We start from the raw sequence: 22,640 nt of genomic DNA on the forward strand, positions 1-22,640 counted from the left end.
ACCCCACGGGAACTCGGTTCCCAGGGGGCCTCGAATTCAGCCTGCCTGACGAAAACCTCGGTCCGGGGCCGGTCCGTGCCCAAACTTTGGCGATGACTGTCGCCTCGCAGACCGGCCGGGACCGAGGAAAAAAAACCCCAGCTGGGAGGGAAAAAAAAAAAACCCCCCCAGCTGGGGATTTTTTATTCTAAAGTTAAAAGTGAATTGCAAGTCCTGAAAAGCAAAAGCCATACATACCAGGTTAGAACCACTCGACACAAACGCACACCCCCCTCCTACCCCACGGGAACTCGGTTCCCGGGGGGCCTCGAATTCAGCCTGCCTGACGAAAACCTCGGTCCGGGGCCGGTCCGTGCCCAAACTTTGGCGATGACTGTCGCCTCGCAGACCGGCCGGGACCGAGGAAAAAAAACCCCAGCTGGGAGGGAAAAAAAAAAAAACCCCCCAGCTGGGGATTTTTTATTCTAAAGTTAAAAGTGAATTGCAAGTCCTGAAAAGCAAAAGCCATACATACCAGGTTAGAACCACTCGACACACATGCACACAAGCAGACCCAGAACCACCAACTCTCACAGACAGACACACTCTGACATACAGCAGCAGACTAACTCGCACAGTGACCACAACCCTTATTTAAAACACTCTGCTGAACAAAATGCCCTCAGATATCTTCTCACTGCTGCTTCTCAACATCAAACGGTAGATCCTCAGAAAATAGGCATCAGAGACCTGCAATACAACACAAGGTGGTCAGTGAGGAATTCTATGGTAGCTATGACTCAACCACCCTCTAGGCCCACATATTTTCTACACAAAAACCTGATAGAAAAGAGGAACTGTAACCTTTTATAATTGTTCCACCTAACTCTAACTATGTGCCAGGGCAGGGCAGCTCCAAACCAATGCAGTAAAGTTAAGTTACAGAGGCAGGCACAACACAGTTAAAGTTAAGTTAAGTTACAGAGGCAGGCACAACACAGTTAAAGTTCAGTTAAGTTACAGAGGCAGGCACAATGCAGTTAGTTTTACAGAGGCAGGCAAAACGCAGTTAGAGTTCAGTTAAGTTACAGAGGCAGGCACAACGCAGTTAAAGTTAAGTTACAGAGGCAGGCACAATGCAGTTAGTTTTACAGAGGCAGGCACAACGCAGTTAGAGTTAAGTTACAGAGGCAGGCACAACGCAGTTAAAGTTCAGTTAAGTTACAGAGGCAGGCACAATGCAGTTAGTTTTACAGAGGCAGGCACAACGCAGTTAGAGTTAAGTTACAGAGGCAGGCACAACGCAGTTAAAGTTCAGTTAAGTTACAGAGGCAGGCACAATGCAGTTAGTTTTACAGAGGCAGGCACAACGCAGTTAGAGTTAAGTTACAGAGGCAAGCACAACGCAGTTAAAGTTCAGTTACAGAGGCAGGAACAATGCAGTTAGTTTTACAGAGGCAGGCACAACGCAGTTAGAGTTAAGTTACAGAGGCAGGCACAACACAGTTAAAGTTAAGTTACAGAGGCAGGCACAATGCAGTTAGTTTTACAGAGGCAGGCACAATGCAGTTAGTTTTACAGAGGCAGGCACAATGCAGTTAGTTTTACAGAGGCAGGCACAATGCAGTTAGTTTTACAGAGGCAGGCACAATGCAGTTAGTTTTACAGAGGCAGGCACAATACAAGGCAGTCGCAGGCGATGTCTGCCGGGTGAACGTGGCGATAACTGCGGATGCGAAGGCCGGTTCCTCGGACGAAAAAATCCACAACGACGTCAAGAGGCTGAGATGGCCAATGACGTGAAATGTGAGAGAACGAGAAGATGGATTGGAAATGCCCTGCCCGGCAACAGCTCTGGGGAGCTTGCAAAGAAACCCTCTCCCTTGGCTTCAGAGGGGCCTATCCCACTACAGCCCTGTCCTCTAACTTAACTTCAAAATGCCAACTCACCTGCTCATCTCTGCTCCTGGCCAGGCTCGGGGCAACACCGACTCCTGCAAAGACAGAAAAGAAAAAAGCACTGAGTTACTGTCACAATGCACAAGGTGGAAGTCCCAATGTGGTTCCTTTATTCCATCTTGGACTACAAAAGCTTGTCAGCCAACCAGGGACTGAAACAGAAGAAAAACCTCTCAGTCCCACTTCTCATACTCAAAGATCCCCTGTAAAGTTCTGAAGACAGAGCCCTCAAACGAGTGTGGGGTGCTTTGCCCGGAGGCATGTGCTGTTTTCAAAAAATTCGAGTCACCTCCCTTGCTTTCTAGACACTGCTCACCGACATGGCAGGCTAGCGGCGGCTGAGGTGAAACATCTTTCCCCTGATAATGACTGCACGATAAACCTGCAACCCCTTCTGTCTCTCAGAATCCTGTCCGTGACACCGATTCGTGTCAGGATCCACAAGGTGGGATTTGTGATGTGGTTCTTTCCTTCTATCTTAGAGAACTAAAGATTAGCAGCAAACCAGGGACTTTAAACAGAAAAACCTCTCAGTCCCACTTCTCATACTCAAAGATCCCCTGTAAAGTTCTGAAGACAGAGCCCTCAAATGAGTGTGGGGTGCTTTGCCCTGAGGCATGTGCTGTTTTCAAAAAATTCGAGTCACCTCCCTTGCTTTCTAGACACTGCTCACCGGCGTGGCAGGCTAGGGGCGGCTGAGGCGAAACATCTTTCCCCTGATAATGACTGCACGATAAACCTGCAACCCCTTCTGTCTCTCAGAATCCTGTCCGTGACACCGATTCGTGTCAGGATCCACAAGGTGGGATTTGTGATGTGGTTCTTTCCTTCTATCTTAGAGAACTAAAGATTAGCAGCAAACCAGGGACTTTAAACAGAAAAACCTCTCAGTCCCACTTCTCATACTCAAAGATCCCCTGTAAAGTTCTGAAGACAGAGCCCTCAAACGAGTGTGGGGTGCTTTGCCCGGAGGCATGTGCTGTTTTCAAAAAATTCGAGTCACCTCCCTTGCTTTCTAGACACTGCTCACCGGCGTGGCAGGCTAGGGGCGGCTGAGGCGAAACGTCTTTCCCCTGATAATGACTGCATGATAAACCTGCAACCCCTTCTGTCTCTCAGAATCCTGTCCGTGACACCGATTCGTGTCAGGATCCACAAGGTGGGATTTGTGATGTGGTTCTTTCCTTCTATCTTAGAGAACTAAAGATTAGCAGCAAACCAGGGAAATAAACACCAAAACACACACAGCTTGCACCCACCTGTCCTCCAGCATCCTGGGCTGGGATATCTTGCAAGTAGACCACCTAAAATAAAAAAAACCAAGGGATTAAAGTTATAGCAGAAACTGCGACCCCAACAAGAACAACTGCTTCTCTCCACCAACCGAGGCTCACCTTCTATCTGCTTTGCCTTCTCCGCTACTTTCCAGCTTTACTTCCTAGAAATAAATACAAAGAGCAGAGCTGTAACAAAGTGACCGCTTCCAGCCCCGCTGCAAAGTAAAACCGTGACAGACCTTCTCAGGGGAACCCCCTCATCTGGGACAGGCGTTCTGCCAGGAGGTCAATCCATCTGCATCTGAAAGAAAGTTAGGAAAAAAGTCAAAGTGCTGCAGGGTAACTGCACAGCTCCAACCACCTGCTGCCAACATAAGAATACCACCTAGACTCCAACTACAGCCTGTACTACAAGTCTCTGATTACAAGTGCCCGGGACTTATCCTTAAACACCTACAACCGGGCTGGGCACCAGGGCAGAGCAGCTCCAGACCAAATACCCCCAGACACCCGTGACACGTGAGACGAGCGGACGTGACAGGGAGATAAAACTCTCTGAGACAAGAAAGTCCTCACAAGGACCAAGAGAATGCTGAACGAGATGACCAAGGAGGGACCCAAGGAGAGCCTGCTGGGCTCCGATGACCCTAGAGGAAAAAGATGCTAAAGGAACAAGTATTTTCCAAGAACCACAGAGACGGATGCCCGAGAATCCTGTGGCTGGAAGCCTCTGCCTGCCTTTGAATCGGCACAAGTCCTTATCCACTGTAAAGAAACACTGCTGCATATAGCTGTCGACACAGCTGAGAACGAGACCTAAGAAAACATCCGATCACATGCTTCTAAAGACAGATGCAATTCTGATGCCTGTCCGACCTCCCGAATCAAAGCTTCGCCAGCGCCAGGCCGAAGAACGCAAAGATGGGAGATGAATGGAATGACCCCGGGGTTTCTCATAAGCCCCTGGGAGGGCTAAGGCAATAGAGATGTTACACAAGATGCACATAAGACACAGAAGGCACGAGAGACAAGTGACAACACACCCTGGGACTGCTCTGCCCTGTTCGCCTCAGCATTGCAAACCAAAGTGAGGCTTTCCTTCACTGGGGCCTATGGGGTCATTTCCAGAACCTCCCCATCCCCAAAGCTCACTCAAAAACCCAAACCGATCTCAGTCCTGACCCACCGCCCTGCTTTGATCCCCTCTGCGGGCTCCACTTATCTCTCAGATGGCTGAAGATGTGAGTCACAGAGAGAGGCCGGTCAGGAGCCAAACAAAGCCACCTCGCTGTCTGGGAAGTTCTTCTCTCACCTGGCTGTTGTCTCAGACAAGTATCATCACCTATGATAAAGAAAACCAAATATAAGAACACAATCTTAGTGGCATATTCACCAAAACCCAACTCCTACTCACCATCTCTTAGGAACTCCCAGGTCCTCCGGCCACACGCTTTGGCCACGCTCCGGGGTGGATGTCATCGTCGCAGGGTTCACCTTGGATAAATGGAGAGGAGGCAATGTAGCATCGCTGAAAGTTGACCGCGCCCTCGCCGCTCCTTGCGACGTCCCCGACTCGCCATGACTCCTCGGCCGCACCTAAAGGGTACCCGGACCGCACTGACACGTGGACGAGGTCGAGGCTTCGTCACAGACTCCGGTAATATTTGCTGGGGCTCACCAGAGAAGCAAACCGGGTCTCCTGACAGGTCAGTGAGGGGGTCTCAGCACAGCATCAGGAGGCAGCCTAAAACACACAAACAAGCAGGGAGTTGCACCAAAAACTGAGACCCCAGCAAGAACAACTGCTTCTCTTCACCAACTGAGGCTCACCTTCCACCTGCTTCGCCTTCCCTGCTGCTTTCTGGCTTTACTTCCTAGAAATAAATACAAAGAGTAGAGCTGTAACACAGTGACCGCTTCCAGCCCCGCTGCAAAGTAAAACCGTGACCAACCTTCTCAGGGGGATCCCCTCATCTGGGATGCGGCGCTCTGCCACGAGGTCAATCCGTCTGCATCTGAAAGAAAGTTAGGAAAAAAGTCAAAGTGCTGCAGGGTAACTTCACAGCTCCAAACACCTTCTGCCAACATAAGAATACCACCTAGACTCCAACTACAGCCTGTACTACAAGTCTCTGATTACAAGTGCCCGGGACTTATCCTTAAACACCTACAACCGGGCTGGGCGGCAGGGCAGAGCAGCTCCAGACCAAATACCCCCAGACACCCGTGACACGAGGGGACAGGACAGGGAGAGAAAACTCTGAGACAAGAAAGTCCTCACGAGGACCGAGAGAATGCTGAACGAGATGACTGAAGAGGGACCGAAGGCGAGCCTGCCAGGCTCAGATGACCCTGGAGGAAAAAGATGGGAAAGGAACAACTTTTTCCAAGAACCTCAGAGACGGATGCCCGAGAATCCTGTGGCTGGAAGCCTCTGCCTGCCTTTGAATCGGCACAAGTCCTTATCCGCTGTAAAGAAACACTGCTGCATATAGCTGTCGACACAGCTGAGAACGAGACCTAAAAAGACATCCGATCACGTGCTTCTGAAGGCAGATGTGAATCTGACGCGTGTCAGAGCTCCCAAATCAAAGCTTTGCCAGCGTCGGGCCGAGGAATGCAAAGATGGTAGATGAACAGAATGACCCCGGGGTTTCTCATAAGCCCCTGGGAGGGCTAAGGCAATAGAGATGTTACACAAGATGCACATAAGACACAGAAGGCACGAGAGACAAGTGACAACACACCCTGGGACTGCTCTGCCCTGTTCGCCTCAGCATTGCAAACCAAAGTGAGGCTTTCCTTCACTGGGGCCTATGGGGTCATTTCCAGAACCTCCCCATCCCCAAAGCTCACTCAAAAACCCAAACCGATCTCAGTCCCGACCCGCCACCCTGCTTTGATCCCCTCTGCGGGCCCCACTTATCTCTCAGAGGGCTGAAGATGTGAGTCACAGAGAGAGGCCGGTCGGGGGCCAAACAAAGCCACCTCGCTGTCTGGGAAGTTCTTCTCTCACCTGGCTGTTGTCTCAGACAAGTATCAGCACCTATGATAAAGAAAACCAAATATAAGAGCACAATCTTAGTGGCATATTCACCAAAACCCAACTCCTACTCACTCTCTCTTAGGAACGCCCGGGTCCTCGGGCACCACGCTTCGGCCATGCTCCGAGGGAGACGCCGTCGTCGCAGGGTTCACCTAGGATAAACGGAGAGGAGCGATGTAGCGTCGTTAAAAGTTGACCGCGCCCTCGCCGCTCCTTGCGACGTCCCCGACTCACCGCGACTCCTCGGCCGCACCTAAAGGGTACCCGGACCGCACCGACACGTGGACGAGGTCGAGGCTTCGTCACGGACTCCGGTATTATTTGCTGGGGCTCACCAGAGAGGCAAACCGGGTCTCTTGGCAGGTCAGTGAGGGGGCCTCAGCACTGCATCAGGAGGCAGCCTAAAACACACAAACAAGCAGGGAGTTGCACCAGAAACTGAGACCCCAGCAAGAACATCTGCTTCTCTTCACCAACTGAGGCTCACCTTCCACCTGCTTCGCCTTCCCTGCTGCTTTCTGGCTTTACTTCCTAGAAATAAATACAAAGAGTAGAGCTGTAACACAGTGACCGCTTCCAGCCCCGCTGCAAAGTAAAACCGTGACCAACCTTCTCAGGGGGATCCCCTCATCTGGGATGCGGCGCTCTGCCACGAGGTCCATCCGTCTGCATCTGAAAGAAAGTTAGGAAAAGAGTCAAAGTGCTGCAGGGTAACTTCACAGCTCCAAACACCTTCTGCCAACATAAGAATACCACCTAGACTCCAACTACAGCCCGTACTACAAGTCTCCGATTACAAGTGCCCGGGACTTATCCTTAAACACCTACAACCGGGCTGGGCGGCAGGACAGAGCAGCTCCGGACCAAATACCCCCAGACACCCGTGACATGAGGGGACATGACAGGGAGAGAAAACTCTGAGACAAGAAAGTCCTCACGAGGACCGAGAGAATGCTGAACGTGATGACCGAGGAGGGACCGAAGGCGAGCCTGTCGGGCTTGGAGGACCCTGGAGGAAAAAGATGCTAAAGGAACAACTTTTTCCAAGAACCGCAGAGACGGATGCCTGAGAATCCTATGGCTGGAAGCCTCTGCCTGCCTTTGAATTGACACAAGTCCTTATCCACTGTAAAGAAACACTGCTACATATAGCTGTCGACACAGCTGATAACAAGACCTAAAAAAACATACTATCACATGCTTCTAAAGACAGATGCGATTCTGACGGGTGTCCGAGCTCCAGTATCGAAGTTTCGCCGGCATCGGGCCGAGGATCTCAAAGATGGGAGATGAATGGAAGGATCTTGGGTTTCTCATAAGCACCTGGGACGGCTAAGGCAAGAGACACATTGCACAAGATGCACAGAATATACAGAAAGAACGAGAGACAAGTAACAACCCACCCTAGGACTGCTCTGCCCTGCCCACCTCAGCATTGTTAGCTAAAGTGAGCCTTTCCCTCACTGTGGACCCAGAGGCCATTTCTCAAACCTTCCCCTCCCCATAGCTGACTCAAAACCCCTAAATGGTGTGAATCCTACCCCACCGCCCTGCTTTGATCCCCTCTGTGACCATGGCCCTTGACTTATCTCTCCGAAGTGAATCTGTGCGAGAGGCCAATCTGCTGCTAAGGACAGCTGCTGCAGGGGCGGTTCCCTTTTGTGTTACAATGAATCTGCTGAGAAAATCTGAAGTATCGCACTTGACGTGGCCTAGAACTTCTGGAAATTGCAATCCTCCTAAAAAAAAAAAAGCCAAGAAGAAGAGTCATGATAAAAGCATCTTATTTCCCCTGAACCCCCAACCCAAAATCATGAGCTTAAATACTCCCTGTGTTCAATATTGTTTTCTTCAAGGTGTTTTCAAAGCTTTGGCTGCTGCAAATGCCCAAAAGATGCCTGCTCTTAGCAGGCTAAAGTAAATTGAAAGAGCTGCTTCACTGAAATGAGAGAGGAGCTCTTTACCCCCACTGATTCCCCTGGAGGGAATAATGCCCCTTAGCACAGCCTGGGGTTAATATACCCCTAATTGGGCCCGCCTCTTTTTCCCACGATGCCTGGGAAAGGGGAGGCGGCAAATCCCACCGGGTATAAAAGCCCTCAGAGGGACCCTAGCTGTTTGGCTCCTCTGAGTTAAATTTGAGGCAAGAAGCTCCATGTAGCAGAAGACTCTTTAGGAAAAAACAGTGTTTTCTTTTTTGCTACGGTTACTCCAAACAATGAAGCAAAGAAAAAAAAAGGTAAGAAGAAAAACTTTGTGTTTCAGCAGTGTTGCTAGCTAAGTTGGATAATTTATACACTTGCATAATTATGTTTCAGTGATTACTAAGTAGCATTGCACCTGTGATTAACTAGAGTGGAGAAGAATAGTATTGATTCGAATGGTGTCTCATAGGGACCTTTAATCAGGGCTCTCTACATTCTGAATAAAAATAAGAAAAAGAATGGACTCCCAGGTGCCATTACCATTACATACCTGCTGGCCTCGCTCCCGTCGCAGATATTTGGTGCCAGGGTGTGGGTAAAAGTGCCCTAAAATGTAGCTTTAAACCCTTGAAATTCTGGAAAAGGCAAAGCTTAAAATGAGCAAATGGGACAGCTAACTCCATTTAAACAGATACAGTGGTAAATAAATGGCTTCTCCCCGTTAATTTAAACCCCTCAAATATTGGGGAAAAGAGTGGTTTTCCTCGCTTTAAATCTCTCTGTTGATGGAAAAGGGGGCATTTTTCCCTTAATTCAGATGCATAAAAAAGCATCATCCATGCTTTCCCTTTCCACTTAAAGTGGAAAAAAATAGAAAATGGGCAGTCTCTATCAATTAATACTTCTAACAGCACAGAAAAGGCAGAGTTACCTCCAATTGAGACTACTAAAATTGCAGGGAAAGTGGATTTCTCTTCAATTTGAACACAGGCAACGGTGGAAAAGGAAGCTTTTTCCCTCAGCTAAAACCCCTTTTTTCCTGATAACCCATCCCTTCTTTGGGGCGCTGAAAAAGGAGTGCTGAGGTGGAAGAGCAAAGATGAAAACTGGTGCCTTTTCCCCCCCGCCCCACCCGATTCCCCGGGGAGCGTGCATGCTGCCCCACCCACTCAGAGGTCACCGCTCAGCAGGACGGGCTTTTCCCTCAGCTTTCTCTTAAAGTGACACTTCCCACCGGGGTAGAACCGGCTGCTCCCCACGTCGCTGCTGGGTGCCGTGACCCTCGTTCCCAGAAAAACTCCCAGGATGCCCCCGCTGGCCCCTCTGGCGGCTCCCTGCACAGGTCTACCCAGGTTACCTCCTGAAAACTGCCTCTGCCGTGAGCTGCTCCCTTCTCGTCCTCACCAGTCACGCCTGGAGCTGCTGCACCTTGGGGTGGGGGTGGGGCGGAGAAAGGTACTGCCGGTCATTCCCTCCTCTACGTGTCCCGCTGTCCGTTCCCGAAACGCTGGGGTGCTAGGCTTCCATTTCCGTGATAGAGAACCGGCCTCCTCCTCCGGGTGCCGAGGCTTAAATTGATATTCTGCCACATAAATCCCCTGCGTGCTGGCTTTGTGATTACTGAGGAAATTGCTCACAGGGTACTAGGCGATTACCGGTTACTGACTTCCGCTTCCCTTGAGCGGTGGGGGATTTGGCTGGCTTGTTTAAGGGTAATCCTGACCAAACCCGAGCGCCCCTGTCACTGCTCTGCCCTGAATTTCAGTGAAATATCAATATAGTTTATAAATGCTCCCTGTGGTCACCGCTCAGTCTTTCCCCGCGCAGCCACGGGGACCAGGCTTGCTCTGTTCCTTTGATGCCGGCCCTGGGGGTCCCGCCTGGATGCTGGTGTCAGAAACACGAGCTGCGGAATGCTAAAAATACTGCCTTTTAAAGTGAAAATTCTATTAAGCCCATCTAAAATGATCAAAATAACTACGTGTATTAATAATTGCTGGGTAAAGCTTTTCAGGGAAGAAAATAGCCGTTTTGGTAGTGCGGATCCCGTTTTGACGATATTTCATTCTTTTGGGTTTGGGAATCCTGCCAGTATAACACATCTGAGAATTAGTATTTTGTAATTGGATATTTTGAAATGGGGTGATTTTCATATTTTGGAACTTGATAGTTTACTATTTTGAAACGGAATCATTTTGGTATTTTGGAACCCGCTATTCTGGTATTTTGCTATTGGGTTATTTGAAAAATTTGCAACTCGGTGATGGGAAACTGGGTTACGCTGGTATTTTTGGACTAGTTCTGGAATCTTAGAAGTGGGTTACATTGGTATTTCTGCATTTGCTATTTTGGGAATTGGAAACTGGGGGGTTTTTTGGGTACTTTGGAAATGGTTATTCTGGTATTTTAAAACTGAGCTTTTGGAATCTAGTTCTTTGCTGTTTTGAAATTTGGGGTACTATTTACTTGAAATCAGGTTATTCTGGCATTTTGGAACGCAGTTTTTCTAGGCTTTGTTTTGGTGTTTTGCGACATGACCTTTTTTAGTGTTACCATTTCCATTTATGATAGTCTCAATTAGAAGCAAGTCTGCCTTTTCAGTGCTGTTTGGGGTATTAATGTCCTGTAGAGAGACAAAATACTGAGCAATTGGTTAATCTTACCATGTTGCAGGCGGATAAATTTAGTCTGACACTACCTGAGGTGGCTGGGCGTAGGTGAGACACAATCTGCTGTGGGGGCGAAGGGCCGGTGGGCATCTTTGACCCCAGACCATTCACATCTGACCCATGAACTTTGAATGCCAGACTTGTCACTTAAATTATTGACCCCTTATTTCAGAGTTTTGACCTTGACCTCAGCCCTTCGACCTTGCCCCAACAGCAATATCACTGAATTACAGTGATTTCAGCATATAAATGCTACCATAGTTATCTCACCCAGCAGGGTCAATCCAATTATCAGTCTCTTTCCCAGCCCTACAGTGATTATAGCAAAAACCCTAGAGACCCCTTCCGTGGCCAAGTCATTTCAACTCTTGCCCAAAAGCTTTATTTCAAATCTACCTCTGTTCCTCCAGTTCCAGATGAGTTTCTACGACTCAGCTGGTTGAAACTTCCACAGCTTCAAGGAGCAGGATCATCCTCTTCCGTCGGGTTCTCCCACTACAGTCTCTGAGCCCACACCACAGTCAATATGCCATCCCCACAGTGACTACAGATCCAACCCTAGAATGTTCTTCCCTGACCCAGTGATTTCAGCTCTTGGCCCACAAGCTTTATTTCACTGCAAGCAATCTTCTAGCACCAGATGCGCATTTCTCCAACGCTGCTAGCTGAAAATTACCCAGGTTCAATGAGCAGGATATTCCTCCTGTCTCCAACTCTGAAACATTTCAGCTCCCACCCTACAGCTTATAAGCCATCCCCACAGTCAATATCCCAGCCCCACAGTGATTTCAGCAGCAGCCCTACAGTGGCTATCAAAGACGCAGGCAAAATACCAGAACAGCCAGAGGTTGAGGTCCCCTGTTACATACCCATATTTTTCTACCCTGCCCATCTTGTTCTATTTCCAGTCACAGAACCCAGCCCCAACATCCATATCACAGACCTACAGTGATTCCAGCACACAGATCCTACAGTGGCAATCCCATTATCAGACACTATCCCAGCCCCACAGTGATTTCAGCTCTTGGCCCACCAGCTTTATTTCACTGCAAGCTCTTCTTCCAGCTCCAGATGCATATTTCTTCAGTGCTGCTGGCAGAAACTTCTCAAGGTTCAAGGCGCAGGATCTTCCTCCTGTCTCCAGCTCTGCAAAATTTCAGCTCCCACCCTAGGGCTTATAAACCGTCCCCACAGTCACTATCCCAGCCCCACAGTGATTTCAGCGCCAGCCCTAGAATGCCTTCCCTGCCCATTGATTTCAACGCCAGCCCTGGAGAGCCCTTCCCAGCCCCAGCGATTTCAGCTCTTGGCCCACAAGATTTATTTCACTCCAAGCTCTCTTCTTCCAGCTGCAGATACATGTTTCTCCAACGTTGCTGCCTCAAACTTCCACAGGATCTAGAGCAGGATCTTCCTCCTGTCTCCAGCTCTGCAACATTTCAACTCCCACCCTAGGTCCTAAAGGCCCACCCCACAGTCAATATCCCAGGCCCACTGTGAATTCAGCACTAGTCCTACAGTGCTTATTACAGACGCAGGCAAAATCCCGACTCTGCCAGTGTTTCAGCTCCCATGTTACGGTCCCTTTTTTCTGGCCCTACCCATGTTGTTCTATTTCCATTCAAAGGACCCAGCCACAACATCCATCATCACAGGCCTACAGTGATTCCAGCACACAAATCCTACAGAGGCAATCCCATTAGCAGTCCCTATCGCAGCCCCATAATGAATTCAGCACCAGCCCTAGAGTGGCAATCACAGATGTAGGCAAAATCCCAGCAATGCCAGAGTTTCAGGTCCCATGCTCCAGTCCCATTTTTTTGGGCCTACCCATCTTGTTCTATTTCCAGTCACAGGACCCAGCCCCAACATCCATATCACAGGCCTACAGTGATTCCTGCACACAGATCCTACAGTGGCAATCCCATTATCAGTCCCTATCCCAGCCCACAGTGATTACAGCGCCAGCCTTGGAGAGCCCTTCCCTGCCCCAATGATTTCACCTCTTGGCCCACAAGCTTTATTTCACTGCAAGCTCTCTTCTTCCAGCTCCGGATGCGTGTTTCTCCATCGCTGCTAGTTGAAACTTCCCCAGGTTCAAGGAGCAGGATGTTCCTACTGTCTCCAGCTCGGCAACATTTCAGCTCCCACCCTAGGGCCTAGAAGCCCACCCCACAGTCAATATCCCAGACCCACAGTGATTTCAGCAGCAGCCCTACAGTGGCTATCAAAGACACAGGCAAAATACCAGAACTGCCAGAGGTTGAGGGGCCCTGTTACATACCCATTTTTTTGCCCCTACCCATCTTGTTCTATTTCCAGTCACAGGACCCAGCCCCAACATCCATATCCTAGGCCTACAGTGATTCCAGCACACAGATCCTACAGTGACAATCCCATTATCGGTCCCTAAACCAGCTCCAGCCCTGGAGTGCCCTTTCCCAGCCCCAGTGATTTCAGCTCTTGGCCCACAAGCTTTATTTCACTCCAAGCTCTCTTCTTGCTGCATCACATGTGTGCTTCTCGAACGCTGCTGCCTGCAACTTCCCCAGGTTCAAGGAGCAGGATGTTCCTCCTGGCTCCAGCTCTGCAACATTTCAGCTCCCACCCTAGTGCTTATAAGCCGTCCCCATAGTCAATATCCCAGCCCCACAGTGATTTCAGCGCCAGCCCTAGAATGCCTTCCCAGCCCCACAGTGATTTCAGCTCTAGCCCTGGAGAGCCCTTCCCCGCCCCAGTGATTTCAGCTCTTGGCCCACAAGCTTTATTTCACAGCATGCTCTCTTCTTCCAGCTCCAGATGCGTGTTTCTTCAATGCTTCGGGCTGAAACTTCTCCAGGTACAAGGCGCAGGATCTTCCTCCTGTCTCCAGCTCGGCAACATTTCAGCTCCCACCCTAGGGCCTAGAAGCCCACCCCACAGTCAATGTCCCCGCCCCACTGTGAATTCAGCACCAGCGCTACAGTGGCTATCAAAGACGCAGGCAAAACCCTGGCACTGCCTGCATCTCAGCTCCCATGTTACGGTCCAATTATTTTGCCCCTACCCATCTTGTTCTATTTCCAATCACAGGACCCAGCCCCAACATCCATATCACAGGCCTACAGTGATTCCAGCACACAGGTCCTACAGTGGCAATCCCATTAGCAGTTTCTATCCCAGCCCCACAGTTAATTCAGCACCAGCCCCACAGTGGCTATCAAAGACGCAGGCAAAATCCCTAACCCGAACCCATTTCAGCTCCCCTGCTACAGTCCCATTATTTTGCCCCTACCCATCTTGTTCTATTTCCAGTCACAGGACCCAGCCCCAACATCCATATCACAGGCCTACAGTGATTCCAGCACACAGATCCTACAGTGGCTATGACATTGTCAGTCCCTATCCCAGCCCACAGTGATTTCAGCTCTTGCCCTGGAGAGCCCTTTCCCAGCCCCAGTGATTTCAGCTCTTTGCCCACAAGCTTTATTTCACTGCATGCTCTCTTCTTCCAGCTCCAGATGCGTGTTTCTTCAATGCTGCTGGCTGAAACTTCTCCAGGTACAAGGCGCAGGATCTTCCTCCTGTCTCCAGCTCGGCAACATTTCAGCTCCCACCCTAGGGCCTAGAAGCCCACCCCACAGTCAATGTCCCCGCCCCACTGTGAATTCAGCACCAGCGCTACAGTGGCTATCAAAGACGCAGGCAAAACCCTGGCATTGCCTGCATCTCAGCTCCCATGTTACGGTCCAATTATTTTGCCCCTACCCATCTTGTTCTATTTCCAGTCACAGGACCCAGCCCCAACATCCATATCACAGGCCTACAGTGATTCCAGCAGACAGATCCTACAGTGGCTATGACCTTGTCAGTCCCTATCCCAGCCCACAGTGATTTCAGCTCTTGCCCTGGAGAGCCCTTTCCCAGCCCCAGTGATTTCAGCTCTTGGCCCACAAGCTTTATTTCACAGCATGCTCTCTTCTTCCAGCTCCAGATGCGTGTTTCTTCAATGCTGCGGGCTGAAACTTCTCCAGGTACAAGGCGCAGGATCTTCCTCCTGTCTCCAGCTCGGCAACATTTCAGCTCCCACCCTAGGGCCTAGAAGCCCACCCCACAGTCAATGTCCCAGCCCCACAGTGATTTCAGCCGCAGCGCTACAGTGCCTATCAAAGACGCAGGCAAAACCCTGGCACTGCCAGTGTTTCAGCTCCCATGTTATGGTCCCATTATTTTGCCCCTACCCATCTTGTTCTATTTCCAATCACAGGACCCAGCACCAACTACTGTATCACAGGCCTACAGTGATTCCAGCACACAGATCCTACAGTGACAATCCCATTATCGGTCCCTAAACCAGCTCCAGCCCTGGAGTGCCCTTTCCCAGCCCCAGTGATTTCAGCTCTTGGCCCACAAGCTTTATTTCACTCCAAGCTCTCTTCTTGCTGCACCAGATGATTGCTTCTCCAACGCTGCTGCCTGCAACTTCCCCAGGTTCAAGGAGCAGGATGTTCCTCCTGTCTCCAGCTCTGCAACATTTCAGCTCCCACCCTAGTGCTTATAAGCCGTCCCCACAGTCAATGTCCCCGCCCCACTGTGAATTCAGCACCAGCGCTACAGTGGCTATCAAAGACGCAGGCAAAATCCCTAAGCCGTTTCAGGTCCCCTGTTACGGTCCCATTATTTTGCCCCGACCCATCTTGTTCTATTTTCAGTCACAGGACCCAGCCCCAACATCCATATCACAGGCCTACAGTGATTCCAGCACACAGATCCTACAGTGGCTATGTCATTGTCAGTCCCTATCCCAGCCCCACAGTGATTTCAGCTCTTGGCCCACAAGCTTTATTTCACAGCATGCTCTCTTCTTCCAGCTCCAGATGCGTGTTTCTTCAATGCTGCTGGCAGAAACTTCTCCAGGTACAAGGCGCAGGATCTTCCTCCTGTCTCCAGCTCGGCAACATTCCAGCTCCCACCCTAGGGCCTAGAAGCCCACCCAAAAGTCAATGTCCCAGCCCCACTGTGAATACAGCACCAGCGCTACAGTGGCTATCAAAGACGCAGGCAAAATCCCTAAGCCGTTTCAGGTCCCCTGTTACGGTCCCATTATTTTGCCCCTACCCATCTTGTTCTATTTTCAGTCACAGGACCCAGCCCCAACATCCATATCGCAGGCCTACAGTGATTCCAGCACACAGATCCTACAGTGGCTATGTCACTATCAGTCCCTATCCCAGCCCCACAGTGATTTCAGCTCTAGCCCTGGAGAGCCCTTCCCCGCCCCTGTGATTTCAGCTCTTGGCCCACAAGCTTTATTTCACAGCATGCTCTCTTCTTCCAGCTCCAGATGCGTGTTTCTTCAATGCTGCGGGCTGAAACTTCTCCAGGTACAAGGCGCAGGATCTTCCTCCTGTCTCCAGCTCGGCAACATTTCAGCTCCCACCCTAGGGCCTAGAAGCCCACCCCACAGTCAATGTCCCCGCCCCACTGTGAATTCAGCACCAGCGCTACAGTGGCTATCAAAGACGCAGGCAAAATCCCTAACCCGTTTCAGCTCCCCTGTTACGGTCCCATTTTTTTGCCCCTACCCATCTTCTTCTATTTCCAGTCACAGGGCCCAGCCCCAACATCCATATCCTAGGCCTACAGTGATTCCAGCACACAGATCCTACAGTGACAATCCCTTTATCGGTCCCTAAACCAGCTCCAGCCCTGGAGTGCCCTTTCCCAGCCCCAGTGATTTCAGCTCTTGGCCCACAAGCTTTATTTCACTCCAAGCTCTCTTCTTGCTGCATCACATGTGTGCTTCTCGAACGCTGCTGCCTGCAACTTCCCCAGGTTCAAGGAGCAGGATGTTCCTCCTGGCTCCAGCTCTGCAACATTTCAGCTCCCACCCTAGTGCTTATAAGCCGTCCCCATAGTCAATATCCCAGCCCCACAGTGATTTCAGCGCCAGCCCTAGAATGCCTTCCCAGCCCCACAGTGATTTCAGCTCTAGCCCTGGAGAGCCCTTCCCCGCCCCAGTGATTTCAGCTCTTGGCCCACAAGCTTTATTTCACAGCATGCTCTCTTCTTCCAGCTCCAGATGCGTGTTTCTTCAATGCTTCGGGCTGAAACTTCTCCAGGTACAAGGCGCAGGATCTTCCTCCTGTCTCCAGCTCGGCAACATTTCAGCTCCCACCCTAGGGCCTAGAAGCCCACCCAAAAGTCAATGTCCCCGCCCCACTGTGAATTCAGCACCAGCGCTACAGTGGCTATCAAAGACGCAGGCAAAATCCCTAAGCCGTTTCAGGTCCCCTGTTACAGTCCAATTATTTTGCCCCTACCCATCTTGTTCTATTTCCAGTCACAGGACCCAGCCCCAACATCCATATCGCAGGCCTACAGTGATTCCAGCACACAGATCCTACAGTGGCTATGTCATTGTCAGTCCCTATCCCAGCCCCACAGTGATTTCAGCTCTTGGCCCACAAGCTTTATTTCACTGCAAGCTCTTCTTCCGGCTCCAGATGCGTGTTTCTTCAGTGCTGCTGGCTGAAACTTCTCCAGGTACAAGGCGCAGGATCTTCCTCCTGTCTCCAGCTCGGCAACATTTCAGCTCCCACCCTAGGGCCTAGAAGCCCACCCCACAGTCAATGTCCCCGCCCCACTGTGAATTCAGCACCAGCGCTACAGTGGCTATCAAAGACGCAGGCAAAACCCTGGCACTGCCTGCATCTCAGCTCCCATGTTACGGTCCAATTATTTTGCCCCTACCCATCTTGTTCTATTTCCAATCACAGGACCCAGCACCAACACCCGTATCACAGGCCTACAGTGATTCCAGCACACAGGTCCTACAGTGGCAATCCCATTAGCAGTTTCTATCCCAGCCCCACAGTTAATTCAGCACCAGCCCCACAGTGGCTATCAAAGACGCAGGCAAAATCCCTAACCCGAACCCATTTCAGCTCCCCTGCTACAGTCCCATTATTTTGCCCCTACCCATCTTGTTCTATTTCCAGTCACAGGACCCAGCCCCAACATCCATATCACAGGCCTACAGTGATTCCAGCACACAGATCCTACAGTGGCTATGACATTGTCAGTCCCTATCCCAGCCCACAGTGATTTCAGCTCTTGCCCTGGAGAGCCCTTTCCCAGCCCCAGTGATTTCAGCTCTTGGCCCACAAGCTTTATTTCACTGCATGCTCTCTTCTTCCAGCTCCAGATGCGTGTTTCTTCAATGCTGCTGGCTGAAACTTCTCCAGGTACAAGGCGCAGGATCTTCCTCCTGTCTCCAGCTCGGCAACATTTCAGCTCCCACCCTAGGGCCTAGAAGCCCACCCCACAGTCAATGTCCCCGCCCCACTGTGAATTCAGCACCAGCGCTACAGTGGCTATCAAAGACGCAGGCAAAACCCTGGCATTGCCTGCATCTCAGCTCCCATGTTACGGTCCAATTATTTTGCCCCTACCCATCTTGTTCTATTTCCAGTCACAGGACCCAGCCCCAACATCCATATCACAGGCCTACAGTGATTCCAGCAGACAGATCCTACAGTGGCTATGACCTTGTCAGTCCCTATCCCAGCCCACAGTGATTTCAGCTCTTGCCCTGGAGAGCCCTTTCCCAGCCCCAGTGATTTCAGCTCTTGGCCCACAAGCTTTATTTCACAGCATGCTCTCTTCTTCCAGCTCCAGATGCGTGTTTCTTCAATGCTGCTGGCTGAAACTTCTCCAGGTACAAGGCGCAGGATCTTCCCCCTGTCTCCAGCTCGGCAACATTTCAGCTCCCACCCTAGGGCCTAGAAGCCCACCCCACAGTCAATGTCCCAGCCCCACAGTGATTTCAGCCGCAGCGCTACAGTGGCTATCAAAGACGCAGGCAAAATCCCTAAGCCGTTTCAGGTCCCCTGTTACGGTCCCATTATTTTGCCCCTACCCATCTTGTTCTATTTCCAGTCACAGGACCCAGCCCCAACATCCATATCCCAGGCCTACAGTGATTCCAGCACACAGATCCTACAGTGGCTATGTCATTGTCAGTCCCTATCCCAGCCCCAGTGATTTCAGCTCTTGGCCCACAAGCTTTATTTCACAGCATGCTCTCTTCTTCCAGCTCCAGATGCGTGTTTCTTCAATGCTGCTGGCTGAAACTTCTCCAGGTACAAGGCGCAGGATCTTCCTCCTGTCTCCAGCTCGGCAACATTCCAGCTCCCACCCTAGGGCCTAGAAGCCCACCCAAAAGTCAATGTCCCAGCCCCACTGTGAATTCAGCACCAGCGCTACAGTGGCTTTCAAAGACGCAGGCAAAATCCCTAAGCCGTTTCAGCTCCCCTGCTACGGTCCCATTATTTTGCCCCTACCCATCTTGTTCTATTTTCAGTCACAGGACCCAGCCCCAACATCCATATCGCAGGCCTACAGTGATTCCAGCACACAGATCCTACAGTGGCTATGTCATTGTCAGTCCCTATCCCAGCCCCACAGTGATTTCAGCTCTAGCCCTGGAGAGCCCTTCCCCGCCCCAGTGATTTCAGCTCTTGGCCCACAAGCTTTATTTCACAGCATGCTCTCTTCTTCCAGCTCCAGATGCGTGTTTCTTCAATGCTTCGGGCTGAAACTTCTCCAGGTACAAGGCGCAGGATCTTCCTCCTGTCTCCAGCTCGGCAACATTTCAGCTCCCACCCTAGGGCCTAGAAGCCCACCCAAAAGTCAATGTCCCCGCCCCACTGTGAATTCAGCACCAGCGCTACAGTGGCTATCAAAGACGCAGGCAAAATCCCTAACCCGTTTCAGCTCCCGTGTTACAGTCCCATTATTTTGCCCCTACCCATCTTGTTCTATTTCCAGTCACAGGACCCAGCCCCAACATCCATATCCCAGGCCTACAGTGATTCCAGCAGACAGATCCTACAGTGGCTATGTCATTGTCAGTCCCTATCCCAGCCCCACAGTGATTTCAGCTCTTGCCCTGGAGAGCCCTTTCCCAGCCCCAGTGATTTCAGCTCTTGGCCCACAAGCTTTATTTCACAGCATGCTCTCTTCTTCCAGCTCCAGATGCGTGTTTCTTCAATGCTGCTGGCTGAAACTTCTCCAGGTACAAGGCGCAGGATCTTCCTCCTGTCTCCAGCTCGGCAACATTTCAGCTGACACCCTAGGGCCTAGAAGCCCACCCCACAGTCAATGTCCCCGCCCCACTGTGAATTCAGCACCAGCGCTACAGTGGCTATCAAAGACGCATGCAAAATCCGTAACCCGAAGCCATTTCAGCTCCCCTGCTATGGTCCCATTATTTTGCCCCTACCCATCTTGTTCTATTTCCAGTCCCAGGACCCAGCCCCAACATCCTTATCACAGGCCTACAGTGATTCCAGCACACAGATCCTACAGTGGCTATGTCACTGTCAGTCCCTATCCCAGCCCCACAGTGATTTCAGCTCTTGGCCCACAAGCTTTATTTCACTGCAAGCTCTTCTTCCGGCTCCAGATGCGTGTTTCTTCAGTGCTGCTGGCTGAAACTTCTCCAGGTACAAGGCGGAGGATCTTCCTCCTGTCTCCAGCTCGGCAACATTTCAGCTCCCACCCTAGGGCCTAGAAGCCCACCCCACAGTCAATGTCCCCGCCCCACAGTGAATTCAGCACCAGTCCTACAGTGGCTATCAAAGACGCAGGCAAAATCCCTAAGCCGTTTCAGCTCCCCTGCTACGGTCCCATTATTTTGCCCCTACCCATCTTGTTCTATTTTCAGTCACAGGAGCCAGCCCCAACCTCCATATCGCAGGCCTACAGTGATTCCAGCACACAGATCCTACAGTGGCTATGTCATTGTCAGTCCCTATCCCAGCCCCACAGTGATTTCAGCTCTTGGCCCACAAGCTTTATTTCACTGCAAGCTCTTCTTCCGGCTCCAGATGCGTGTTTCTTCAGTGCTGCTGGCTGAAACTTCTCCAGGTACAAGGCGCAGGATCTTCCTCCTGTCTCCAGCTCGGCAACATTTCAGCTCCCACCCTAGGGCCTAGAAGCCCACCCCACAGTCAATGTCCCCGCCCCACTGTGAATTCAGCACCAGCACTACAGTGGCTATCAAAGACGCAGGCAAAATCCCTAACCCGTTTCAGCTCCCCTGTTACGGTCCCATTATTTTGCCCCTACCCATCTTGTTCTATTTCCAGTCACAGGACCCAGCCCCAACATCCATATCCCAGGCCTACAGTGATTCCAGCAGACAGATCCTACAGTGGCTATGACATTGTCAGTCCCTATCCCAGCCCACAGTGATTTCAGCTCTTGCCCTGGAGAGCCCTTTCCCAGCCCCAGTGATTTCAGCTCTTGGCCCACAAGCTTTATTTCACAGCATGCTCTCTTCTTCCAGCTCCAGATGCGTGTTTCTTCAATGCTGCTGGCTGAAACTTCTCCAGGTACAAGGCGCAGGATCTTCCTCCTGTCTCCAGCTCGGCAACATTTCAGCTCCCACCCTAGGGCCTAGAAGCCCACCCCACAGTCAATGTCCCCGCCCCACTGTGAATTCAGCACCAGCGCTACAGTGGCTATCAAAGACGCATGCAAAATCCGTAACCCGAACCCATTTCAGCTCCCCTGCTATGGTCCCATTATTTTGCCCCAACCCATCTTGTTCTATTTCCAGTCCCAGGACCCAGCCCCAACATCCTTATCACAGGCCTACAGTGATTCCAGCACACAGATCCTACAGTGGCTATGTCACTGTCAGTCCCTATCCCAGCCCCACAGTGATTTCAGCTCTTGGCCCACAAGCTTTATTTCACTGCAAGCTCTTCTTCCGGCTCCAGATGCGTGTTTCTTCAGTGCTGCTGGCTGAAACTTCTCCAGGTACAAGGCGCAGGATCTTCCTCCTGTCTCCAGCTCGGCAACATTTCAGCTCCCACCCTAGGGCCTAGAAGCCCACCCCACAGTCAATGTCCCCGCCCCACAGTGAATTCAGCGCCAGTCCTACAGTGGCTATCAAAGACGCAGGCAAAATCCCTAAGCCGTTTCAGCTCCCCTGCTACGGTCCCATTATTTTGCCCCTACCCATCTTGTTCTATTTTCAGTCACAGGAGCCAGCCCCAACCTCCATATCGCAGGCCTACAGTGATTCCAGCACACAGATCCTACAGTGGCTATGTCATTGTCAGTCCCTATCCCAGCCCCACAGTGATTTCAGCTCTTGGCCCACAAGCTTTATTTCACTGCAAGCTCTTCTTCCGGCTCCAGATGCGTGTTTCTTCAGTGCTGCTGGCTGAAACTTCTCCAGGTACAAGGCGCAGGATCTTCCTCCTGTCTCCAGCTCGGCAACATTTCAGCTCCCACCCTAGGGCCTAGAAGCCCACCCCACAGTCAATGTCCCCGCCCCACTGTGAATTCAGCACCAGCGCTACAGTGCCTATCAAAGACGCAGGCAAAACCCTGGCACTGCCTGCATCTCAGCTCCCATGTTACGGTCCAATTATTTTGCCCCTACCCATCTTGTTCTATTTCCAATCACAGGACCCAGCACCAACACCCGTATCACAGGCCTACAGTGATTCCAGCACACAGGTCCTACAGTGGCAATCCCATTAGCAGTTTCTATCCCAGCCCCACAGTTAATTCAGCACCAGCCCCACAGTGGCTATCAAAGACGCAGGCAAAATCCCTAACCCCAACCCATTTCAGCTCCCCTGCTACGGTCCCATTATTTTGCCCCTACCCATCTTGTTCTATTTCCAGTCCCAGGACCCAGCCCCAACATCCATATCACAGGCCTACAGTGATTCCAGGACACAGATCCTACAGTGGCTATGTCACTGTCAGTCCCTATCCCAGC

The 22,640-nt window shown here is 51.0% G+C and overlaps 2 long non-coding RNA genes across 3 annotated transcripts; both read right to left on the reverse strand.

The window, feature by feature from the left end:
• Positions 1-656: 656 nt before the first annotated feature.
• LOC147650921 (uncharacterized) lies at positions 657-4,696 on the reverse strand. Of its 2 annotated transcripts, none has more exons than XR_015274879.1 (6): positions 4,630-4,696; positions 3,455-4,557; positions 3,333-3,376; positions 3,198-3,242; positions 1,930-1,973; positions 657-729 (listed from the first exon to the last, which is right to left on the reverse strand). It is a non-coding gene; the product is annotated as an uncharacterized LOC147650921 (long non-coding RNA). The 2 variants fall into 2 exon arrangements; XR_015274880.1 differs by lacking the exon at positions 657-729 and adding an exon at positions 1,394-1,761.
• Positions 4,697-4,873: 177 nt separating this feature from the next.
• Positions 4,874-7,533, reverse strand: LOC147650922 (uncharacterized). Its single transcript, XR_015274881.1, has 9 exons — positions 7,453-7,533; positions 6,871-6,933; positions 6,749-6,792; positions 6,597-6,662; positions 6,334-6,413; positions 6,232-6,261; positions 5,168-5,230; positions 5,046-5,089; positions 4,874-4,959 (listed from the first exon to the last, which is right to left on the reverse strand). It is a non-coding gene; the product is annotated as an uncharacterized LOC147650922 (long non-coding RNA).
• Between the last annotated feature and the right edge of the window lie 15,107 nt (positions 7,534-22,640).

This window comes from Cyanistes caeruleus, chromosome 11, assembly GCF_971803275.1.
Source record: "Cyanistes caeruleus chromosome 11, bCyaCae1.hap1.1, whole genome shotgun sequence".
Classification (NCBI taxonomy): Eukaryota; Metazoa; Chordata; class Aves; order Passeriformes; family Paridae; genus Cyanistes; species Cyanistes caeruleus.